The following is an 11,683-nucleotide window of genomic DNA, read 5'->3' on the forward strand; positions in this document are numbered from 1 at the left end:
AGAATCCTCCTTATGAAGAGTTTGTTTCCCTAGAAACCTGGCATGGGATCTCCAAAGCCTTGTACCTCATCTTCTGCCTCCCTTCAGCTTCAAAATTCATTTTTTTAATTCCCTTAAAACGTGAGTCATTACTCAACAGAGGTCAGACTTTCCCTGTGTCTAAATCACAGTTATTGTGAAATAGCGAAAACTATTCATTCCTAAGGACTAAGAAAGGAAGGTGTCTGTCACGGAGGCACCCCGAGGTTAGTTTAAGGGACAACAGGGTCCAAAACAACTTGTATTAAAATGGTGAGAAACAGGGTTTTAGCACTGCAAAAGTGACTTGAATACAGGTTCTGATACCAGTTGAGGAAAATTACTAAGGGGCAGCAACTAATACAACAGGAGGTCCGCAGTGTCCATACACATGGCTTCACCAAAACAGTGCCGGAGCCGTCCCTGAGTCCGGGAGGAATACACACTTGCCTGAACATGGTGTGAGATTATTTTAAAGGGATACACGTAGCACTGAATACGGAAAGTGTACACTCGCAATCCTGAAAGGGTGCGATCCTGTGAGGGTAAATTTATAATACACTCGCAGTCCTGTGAGGAGAAATACACGTGCAAATGTGCACGGAATATTACACGTGCTTATGTGGAAGCACGGGAGAAAAACACACTCGCGATTCTTCGAGGGTTAATTTACACATGTGCTCATATTGAGCATGGAAAGTACACGTGCAAATGTCCATGGAAAGTGGATACTCTCTCAATTCTGTGAAGGTTAATTTTACATGTGCTTGTATTAAGCACGGACAGTACACGTGCAAAGGTGCACAGAAAGTTACACGTGCTTATGTGGAAGTGTTATAAATTGCATAACTAAAGTAAATTTGCTAATCAAACCGGGAATATGTTAGTGGTTAACGATTTACTGAGTTATGTAGATGTTAAACCGCCATAGTTTGTCACGTTCCGTTGTTGCGAGTTTTGGCGGGAAAATGTCGCAGGTTTTGGCGGGAAAAATGTCATGTGGTCATGGGGAGGCGGATGTGCTTTGCTGTGCGAGGACGGCATAGCAACCCAGCTAACCAATCAGGAAGAGGATTGGGGGTGTGTACGTACAGACGGTATAAAAACACTTTTTTCTGTAACCAATTTCCGTGCCTTGGGTGGAGCAGTGACTCCCTGGCCGCCCAGCGCTGTTTTGCTCATTTATCTTTAATAAAAGTTATTCTAAATTTCCTGAGTCATATTTGACTATAACAGAAGCACAAGAGGAAAATACACCCACAATTATCCGAGGATTAATTTTACACATGCTCATATTGGGCACGGAAAGTTACACGTGCACATGTGCACGGGAAGTAAATACACTCGCAATGGCACGGCAAGCGCAGTCTCCATCCCGGGGATGGGGGCGGGGCTCTCGGAGGCAGCATCTCGCTCGTGCTCCGAGAGACCCGCGACAATGGGCGGAGTCTCGACGGGAGTCCCGTTTTCTATTGGCTGATCAGATCTGACTGTGGGCATTCCAGAAGCTTCTCTGCACCCCCACCCTGGCTGTGGGTGCCCCTGAGGCCTCCAAACATCCCCCACACTGGCCTCGGCGCTCCCTTCTCCTGACGGCCCCGGCCAGGGGCTCTGGGGCCAAACAAAATAAGCTGTCAGCCTCAAACAGCAGAGAGAGGGAGATGTGTCTACTCCTTCCATATCGAAGGAGGGAAGGGGAGAGAGGGGGGGTTTGCATCCTGCCACAGTGCCTGTTAAATATTTTGCAGTGATTGTGTATTATCTCTATGTTAAATCAAAATGAGTTTTTATTATTACTTACCTCATTATGAAGCTTATTCAATTGAATTACACAGGTCATTGTGATCGCACTGGATTTATCCAGGCTCGGGAAGCACAGCTAGTTACTGTGTTCAAAAAACACTTCTGGATGTAGTTTTGATAAAGAGAAATTGAATGAATGAAAATAATTTAGGAAACAAACACAGGGGAAAATGTACCTCCAAATGAAACAAAAGCTTTATGCAGCTTTAAACTGACAACAGATGGTTTGGGCCAGGCAACTTTTGTCTTTGCTATGTCAGACACGATAATTTTGAGTTGGCTGTTCTGACACAAGCTCCTCACCACTGCCAGCAGCTTTGTGTAATTATCGTGCCTGCAATCAGTCAGGCATCGGAGATAAATTCTGAGGTGAGAAGTTGTATTTCTCCATCTGACAGGATATACAATAGCCGCTCTGAACCCCACTGACAATGCACGTTGACCTGACCATAGCACACACACACACAGGGAAGAGACAGTTAACGTTTTATTTTCTTTCTCAAGAGAGGCTGATTTTGGAGAATCCACGTGTAACAGTGATCAAAGAAATATGGTCCTCGCCAGTCATGCAGCTTCTTGAATAATTAACAGAGTAAGTGGGTCGGCACTGAATGAATTCCTGCAGCTTTGAAGGCCTTGAAGCATTCAGAGGTTTCTGCAGGCAGCCGATCGATGTACCTTTTCCCTCTCGGTGGCACAGTCGCTGACCTTCTAACACAACTGTCAAGAAGCTAATTCCTTTTACCCTGACCATTTGCAGTTTACACGAGTAAGTTTAAAAGCCAGCTGGAAGATTTAAAGACAGAAGCCCTACTGACTTCCAGAAGACCTTATGGTCTGATCATGAATCCTCCAGGTGCTTCTGAAAGTCTCCCAGCATGCAGTTTCTTCATGTCTGAAATAGCACTTAGTCCAGAATAGTGCTGACACCAGAAACTCAGATCAACAGTGAGGCCTCAAACAGCTCCTGATACCCAGCTCCTTGTGTCTGACTTGTCTTTTAATGCTAGGTATCTACCATTTCCTCCCATCCTGTGGAAAAACAATGCAATACTGGATTGTAAAAACATCTGTTTCCTAGTTTATTCTGTGCAGGCATCACATCTGTGGATGTGCTTCACAGAAGAGGCACTTCACTTCTGTCAACAGAGGACATTGACCTGAGATACAATTGCATCAGGAGGGATGAGCGCAAGGGCCCTCTTCTCTCTTCAGGGAGATGACAGAAGAACAAAACACAGGAGGACACTCTCAAGGTCATCAAGAGAGTCCCCCAGAGGCCTGAGCAAATTAATGAGGCACTTCATTCAGAAGGACATCCGTCACCAGACATTCACTGTACCCCTTCACAAGAAGTCCAAAAGACTGCCTAATACTCCTCAAAGGTGACCCACAAGGAACAGAAACATAGGAGTGTAAGTCAGCAAGGTTTAAACTCATGCTGACATCTTGGTTTAATGCTAATAAAGCTGCACAGAAATTATTATCAGCAACTTTGTACTCCTACTCTCACACCACTTCACCAGTGCACCAATATAGTACTTCTTCAAAGTGGGTAGTGTGTTCATTTTGAAAATAAATATGTTGAGACACTAGCATGCTAAGTGATTTGCTTGTGACGGATCAGAATAGATGCAAGAACCATGCCTTTCAATGTTAGCCGCCAAACGCACATATTGATGTTATTGTGATGGTCCACAATGAGCCAATGGTTGCTTTCTGGACACAGAATAAGTAGTGTTCATTGTTTGAAAAGCCGAGTAGTGAAGTGCTTTCCAGTATCACTTTTGAGGGAATGAGCGACAAAGGATGTACTAAAATAGACTTTCTATGAAAACGAACAGGGTGACAAGCAATATACAGTTCAGAGGGACTTCGGTAACTCTCTGGCTAGTACTGAGGTGTTGTTTCTCTCCAAAGTACAAAACAGTCTCTCTGCATTTGGCTGTCTTTTTTTTTTTTTTTTTTTATCAGATTACAAATTATCTTTCACTTGCATTTCCTTCTCCTTTTCCATAACCCTGCAGTGAACAATCATGCTCTCCCCCTCATATCTCTTTTCCAGACCTCCTGGTATTCAGCCTCTTCTATTAAAATCTCATCTAACTTCATTATTCTTTAAATATAAAAGGGAAAAATCTATTCCCTCTCCATTGCACTAATTTATTTCTTGACTACATGCATCATTCAAAAATGTATTTCAATTGTTCGAGAGCAAGAAGGAAATTCAACTTGCACATCACATCTACAACCCTTCTGGGTTATGTGGCATGGAAGAGATACTAAATATAGAAATTAAATAGCTTCCATAGCTAATCTAGATTAAATTAAAATTTTAATATTGAAATTAAATATCTAACGTGGCATTTAATCAGTATACTAATGGGATCATGTTTCAAAATATGAAACAGAGAATAGAATATTCAATATTTTCCACCCTGGAGTCTGAGTCTTATGATCCATATCAGTTTTTGCCTTGATGCCTATAGTTCCCTTCATACACCTTACCAGACAAATCAGTTTTAAATCGCAGGATGGCTTGGCCACCACCCAGCTGAGGATCTGCTGCTGGGTGTCTTTTGGCATTGATAACACCTGGCACAGGACCCCACTGGCTGAAGATCAGCTGGGGAGACACTGCAAAAGCAAAACCACTGCCATGCCAGCAGCAGGGTGCCGCCTGGCGTGAGCTGCTCTGTGCTGATTTAAATCCAAATCTCCCTTGAACAGCTGTGCTCTTCTGAGGGGCCTTACTCTTTGCATGGATGCTGGAAGTGACTCATTCTTCCACAGACGTCTGCTGCAAACAGCTGGTTAAATAACTTAAGACCTTCTATCGCCCCAAGAAGTGCCAGATGCGCAGTGACTCTCAGCTAGGGAGCTGGCCTCTGTGTCCCCTCACCTGGATGCTGCTCTATCTCCTTCCTCACCTCAGACATCTCCACGCGTTGGGAGCACCCCATCATGTCATCAGGATCTAAAGCTGCCCTTAGCCCTGCCTGCCCTGCGGATGGTGACCACGCAGCCCTGAGGCAGTGGGGCATGGCAGCAGGCTCTGCTGAGCCTGTCACCGCTGTGGCCAAGGGCCTGGAAGTAGCAACTCTCTCTCCTAAAGGTTTCCTGGACTCCTCCCCACCAGCACTCTGCAAGTGTGGGTATGCAAATCTGGAAACCCTGTGTTGTTTCCATGCCCAGTTCCTGTATATCCTTCAGGGCTTCTGCTCACTGCAGTTCAGATAATGGACTTATTTGTGTTCCCCAAGCAAACTGCATTCCTCAAGCAACCCAAAAGCTCCCAGATTATCTTGTCAGAGTATTGCTAATGCCAAAGGCCTGCAAAGCGTTCTCTGAAGTATACTCCTGCACCCAGATGCTTTAATAATTTATAAAGTCAGCAAATCACAGTGTTGGCACAGAGATCCTTTAATATTAAGCTACTGTAAATCTGCAACAGATAAATTTTGCCGAGCCCAATGAAAGGCAAATAGCAATAACATGACAAGACAGCTGAAATATTCAGTACATTTGAAATATGCTTGAAAAGCCAAATATTTAACAATTTATGCATCGCTTATGCAGATGCTTAAGGAGGATTTGATTTGGCTCAACATAAAGTAAGCTACTAATAAGGTCAAAAGCATCTATGCATATACAGTACCTAGCACACTGTTATATAAGAGGGCTAACCCCTCAATAGTTTATGTCTTTCACAACATGCTATATAATTATAAAGTAATTCCTCTCATCTACTACTAGTTGTGTTAGGTACATGATACAGAAGAGAGAAATGAGAGGAAAAATAATCCAGCTGAATAATTTCACATAATCTTCCCCATAGAAGTAAAAGGGCAACCACAGGCTGTCACCTCTGGGGTATAACACAGCAGGTTTCAACATCACAGGGAACCATTCAAGGTACCAGAGAGAGTGCAGAGGAGGCTACAAAGCTGATGAGGGGTCTGGAGCACAAGTCTGATGAGGAGCAGCTGAGGGAACTGGGGCTGTTTAGCCTAAGGAAAAGGAGGCAGAAGGGAGACTTTATCACTGTCTGCAGCTACCTGAAAGGAGGTTGTAGCATGGAGGGTGTTGGTCTCTTCTCCCAAGTAGCAAGTGATAGAACAAGAGCAAATCACAGTATCACAGTATCACAGTATGTTTGGGATTGGAAGGGACCTCAAAAGATCATCTAGTCCAATCCCCCTGCTGGAGCAGGAACGCCTAGGTGATGTCACACGGGAACATGTCCAGGCGGGTTTTGAATGTCTCCAGAGAAGGAGACTCCACAACCTCCCTGGGCAGCCTGGTCCAGTGTCTGTCACCCTCACTGAGAAGAAGTTTCTTCTCAAATTTAAGCGGAACCTCTTGTGTTCCAGCTTGATCCCATTACCCCTTGTCCTATCATTGTTTGCCACCGAGAAGAGCCTGGCTCCATCCTCATGGCACTCACCCTTTATATATTTATAAACATTGATAAGGTCCCCCCTTAGTCTCCTCTTCTCCAAACTAAAGCGACCCAGCTCCCTCAGCCTTTCTTCATAAGGGAGATGCTCCATTCCCTTAATCATCTTCGTTGCCCTACGCTGGACCCTCTCCAGCAGTTCCCTGTCCTTCTGGAACTGAGGGGCCCAGAACTGGACACAATATTCCAGATGTGGTCTCACCAGGGCGGAGTAGAGGGGCAGGAGAACCTCTCTGACCTACTGACCACCCCCCTTCTAATACACCCCAGGATGCCATTGGCCTTCCTGGCCACAAGGGCACAGTGCTGGCTCATGGTCATCCTGTTGTCCACCAGGACGCCCAGGTCCCTTTCCTCTACACTGCTCTCTAATATGTAATTCCCCAACCTATACTGGAACCTGGGGTTGTTCCTGCCCAGATGCAGGACTCTACACTTTCCCTTGTTAAATTCCATCAGGTTATTCCCCGCCCGACTCTCCAGCCTGTCCAGGTCTCTGGATGGCAGCACAGCCTTCTGGTGTGTCAGCCACTCCTCCCAGCTTAGTGTCATCAGCAAACTTGCTGATAGTACACTCTATTCCCTCGTCTAAATCGTTAATGAATATATTGAATAATATTGGCCCCAGTACTGACCCCTGAGGCACTCCACTAGATACTGGCCTCCAACTAGACTCCGCACCATTGACTACCACTCTCTGGCTTCTCTCCTTAAGCCAGTTTGCAACCCACCTCACTACTCTATTGTCTAGACCACACCTCCTCAACTTAGCTGTGAGGATGCTGTGGGAGACTGTGTCAAAGGCTTCAAATGGCCTCAAGTTGCACCAGAGGAGGTTCAGATTGGATGTTAGGAAAAAATTCTTCCTAGAAAGAGTTATCAGGCATTGGAACAGGCTGCCCAGGGAAGTGGTGGAGTCACCATCCCTAGAGGTGTTTAAAAGGCACTTAGATGAGGTTCTTAGGGACATGGGTTAGTGCTACAGTTAGGTTATGGTTGGACTTGATGATCCTGAGGGGCTCTTCCAACCAAAGTGATTCTATGATTCTATGTGTGTGCTTTGGGATGGGAAGTAGACCTGTATAATGTAAGAGGCACAGAGCAGAAAGCAGTGCCACAACTGCGTGCTTAGTCTGCATGGGTCCGCTTCAATGCCACCAGCAGTAGTAGTTTTCAAGCCTGTTAAGTTTTCCTTCCAGGGGAACACAGTATATGTGAGTAAAGAAAACATACTTTGTTCATAAAGAACAATGACATTCCAACAAATGAAAAAATCCTGGGTCCCAGAACAAAAAAAGATATAGCTAAAGTAATATAAACAACAACAACAACAACAATTTTTAAAAGTCTAGTAAGAGGAAGCATAGCACACTCCAGAATTAGGAGTTATTTTAAAATCCCTGCAATTAGAAAGTAGGGTGGTTTATAGTTCACGAATCACAAGTACTATCTTTGACGACTTTTGTTTACATTAAAAAACAGGCATGCTGACATCTCTTCTGCATGTTTCTAAGATAAGAGCAAAAGCCATCACAAGTAGACTGCAAAACTTTATTAATATCTTCCATTATGACTTTGTACTAACCCTTCTCTTGTTTCATTTGCTAGTCTCCTGATGAAATTAATATTGCCTTCCAGTCATTGGCTTCAACTTCGTCTCTACTAATTCTCTTCCAGAGGGTTATCCAGTTTTCCAAAAAAACTAAATGGTAACTTACCCCTTATTTCTGATGGCTTGGCTTAAAAACAAAACAAAACAAAACAAAACAAAACAAAAAAACCCAAAAAACCCAGTTGACTTTGACCTCTAAAATGTGCATTTGAGGTTTCATATGGAATATGAAATTAAAAATTCGCTGCCTCGAGCTCTGAGAAATGCCAGGTGAATATCAGATGAACTGAAAGTAGAAAAGTGTTTCATCTAGACTAGAGAAAATCTTCCAGCCAATTGTGATGAGCTCAGCACCTGAATATAAATATGCTTTTCAAAGGAAAGTACATTTAAGCTCTAATACTAAACTGGCTCGTGCATATTGATGGCAACTTGGCAAAGCCGAAGTTTCCAGTGGAGCTTAAAGCATGCTTTAACCAAGTCCCAGCCCAACATAAACATTGCTCAAAAAATGCAACATCAGCAATAGCCTGTTGAAATCAAAGGATCATTTCTTCACTAAGACCCAGAACTGACTCCTTATACATTTACGATAAATATCAATGGATTTTTCCACTTGTACTCTGCACTGCACCCATACAAGAGGCACAGTCTGAGCCTATCTCTCTGCCTCAAGCTCTGGCTTGCCTGGCATCAGCAGCACCCCCTTCCCAAACTCACACAGTGAAGAGCTGAGAGAAGAGTCCCTAAATGTTCACACACAGAGGGAATTCCCTCAAAGGATGCAGTTCTGTCCCTGTCTGCTCTTTGTAAATGTTGATCCCTGAAATGAGGTAGGGGATGGAGGAGCTTTGCAGACAGTACACAGTCCTGCCATCATCAAGGGGCAAATATTTCAGAAGAAATTTGGGTTTATCAGTTTCATGTATATTTTAAACCTTATTTTAGCCACTTTTGTATTCTTGCTTACTTTTGCCCTTGTTGTTTCCATCAAGTTCAAAGACATGCTTGTCACTAAACTCAACAGGTTCACTTCACAATCCTCACAAACAACACCACATTTCCCATTGCAAAGTGCTGTATCCTGGCTGTCTGTTTGATCTTGTGTCCCTGTCTCGCCTGATCTCAGCAGCTGTAGCATCCTGCTCCTCACAGCTAAGGGGTTCTCTTTCTAGTTCAAGGGAGAGGTGTCTACCTGCCCAATCTGGTCTTTTCCCACAGGTGGTGTGCTTTACTGTAGGCAATAAGTTATTTAGAAAAGGAGGTGGGGAGCTGTACTTCAAGAGAAGTATTTTTTGAGTTTCATTTATCCATAGAGACAGTTAGACTGGAGGCACACAGAGAGTAAGTAACGTGCATAAAGTAACAGTGATTAAAGTTCAAGATTTGGTTTCCAGGTTCGTACTCAGAGATAGGAATTGAAAAGCAAGATTTGCAGAGATGTTCAGCACTGGAAAAGTTCTGCACCCATCTCCTGGTTATAAGGGACACAGACACTGCAGAGAAAAAGAAGAGAGCTGATAAAACATGAGTAAAGTCCTTCTGTCTTTTTAGAACTGAAGATCAATTATGTGAGAAAATCTTTGAGTATTGTCTGCTGAAGACACCAGTCCAGGAGTCCCGAGCTTTGTTGTCTTCTACTGAGCTGCCTGGCATTTATAGATTACATCAGTGTTAATGAGCTTTGTTAATCAATCGCAAAGCAAACCACATAAAACCCACAAGCTTATACGGCAGTATCTCCTCCAGGGCTGGGGAAAGACCTGGGGGAAGCAGATTCATGAGCAATCAGTTTCTGAGAAGAAGAAATCTGGTGAATGATGAAAATTCCTTCATTTTTACATTGCTGCCCTCAAGGAGAGATACACAGCTGGCTTTCTTAAGAAGGTAAAAACTGAGGGTGAAGCTGCGGGGTGGTTTGCTTTGGTTTGGTTTTGTCTGCATTGCTGGAGAAATGTGAAACTTGCTTGGTGAATCGTATTCCCTAATAAAGTTACATGTTGCCAAATGCTCACATTTGCCTGCAGCCTCATCAGTAAGGTAGGAAAGCTGTAGGGCATTTTTATGCTTTTCCCCCATATGTGTCTATATGGTTGGCCGGGAAATACTCTGAGATGGAGAGAGAAGCCCCGTTGCATCTCCTCATGCTCCTCTCCTCACCCTCCCTATGTTATGGGTATGCAAAGAAGCAGGTCCTGAGGGTCGTTTCAGGCAACTAGAACTAGCAACTGGCCCTTAAAGCCAGTTTGACTCAGCACTGCACCCACAAGGTGGCTCAAAGCAGCTTTAGATTAATCTTCCTTGCAGGATCTGTCACCATGTACTTTTTGAGCCCATCTTTTCTTGTTAGCTTCCTTAGCATCTTGTACTGGGATCTTGAGGGCTCAAATCTTCAGTCACCCCATCATTTTCACAGGTGATCATGAAGGCCCAGGTGAACTATGGCCTACACTTAGATATATTACATTTCTGTTCTTTGTTATAGTTAATCAAGGTCCCATGGAGACTGGTTCATCAGACACAGATATTAATATCTATGTACTGAGGAGCCTGAACTTCTGGACCAGGTTAGGACATCTGGTGTCTCCTGGTTTTGTCAATGCATCTGTGAAGAAATTATAATCTCTTTTTGCAGCAGGACCACAGGAAGGATGGCAAGAAGTAGTGGAAGCAGCATGAGAATCATGTGTTTTATAAGAATCACATGTCTTATACGATTGCTCATATGCTGCATGGCACTGTGCCTCAACAAAGCATGTATGACTGATTCAGTCTGTCCAAGGTAGAAGCCAGGAAAAGAGCCACACCATTTAATTTTGGCAACACTGCTGTCCAAGGAAGAAGCATTAGGCTGTCTGGTTAGCCCAAGGAGGTCCCTCCAGAAGCGACTCAGTGTTTACTACAGTGTGAAACCTTTTATTGTGAGCTAACTTTGTGGCTTTTGTTGCTACCCTTACATAAATCTACTTCACTAATTACCAAGAAAAAAACCCTGCAATTTCTGCCCTGCACATGTTCTAACTTCTTCCTGTCTCCAGCTCTTCCAGACCAATTTGCCCACACCTTGGTTACATGGTATGTTATCACTTCAATCAGTGGTGAGGAGGAAAAAAAATAAAAAATAAAATAAATTAAATATCACCACAATATAGTTCTTCACAAGAAAATCTACGTGATAACACTCATAGCAGGAGATGCCCTGCTCAATGGAGACTGCCACAGAATGGTATCACTATGTTGGTATCAATGCAGAAAATACTGAGAACAGGGCCCACACTGGACTTTTCTGCAGGTCCATGTGTGTTGTGTGCTGAGGACCCAGAGCTGGACCAGCACTGCAGGGGTTCTCACCAGAGCGAAGCAGAGTGCTCTTTGTGATCCCGAGACCCCAGGCTGTGGCTTTGGGGACACCCCAGGCCCCAAGCTGTGTCTCTCTGGTCCCCCCAGTGCAATCCGTGTGCATCCCAGCAGTGCCCAGACCCTTCGCCTTCCCCTCACACCTCAGAGGCCGCGGTTCCCAGGACTCCCAAGGGTGTTGACTTCTCTGAACGCCAATGACAGAGTAAGGTGTTGCCATCTCCCCGAGCCAGGTACCATGGGGTGAAAGGAGGAGGCGGGAAACGCCTGTGTGTGGTGAGGGACAAGTTGAGCCTTTTGGCTGCTACACCCTGAGCCTTCACCTCCAAGGGTCTTCTATTTACATTTTTGGGTGGTCAAGTTATAGGACAACGTTGCTAGAACAGGCAAGGAGAAGGCAGAGGGACTCTGATTGCTGGAGACCCAGCACGGCG

This window comes from Columba livia, chromosome Z (genome assembly GCF_036013475.1).
Source record: "Columba livia isolate bColLiv1 breed racing homer chromosome Z, bColLiv1.pat.W.v2, whole genome shotgun sequence".
Taxonomy (NCBI): Eukaryota; Metazoa; Chordata; class Aves; order Columbiformes; family Columbidae; genus Columba; species Columba livia.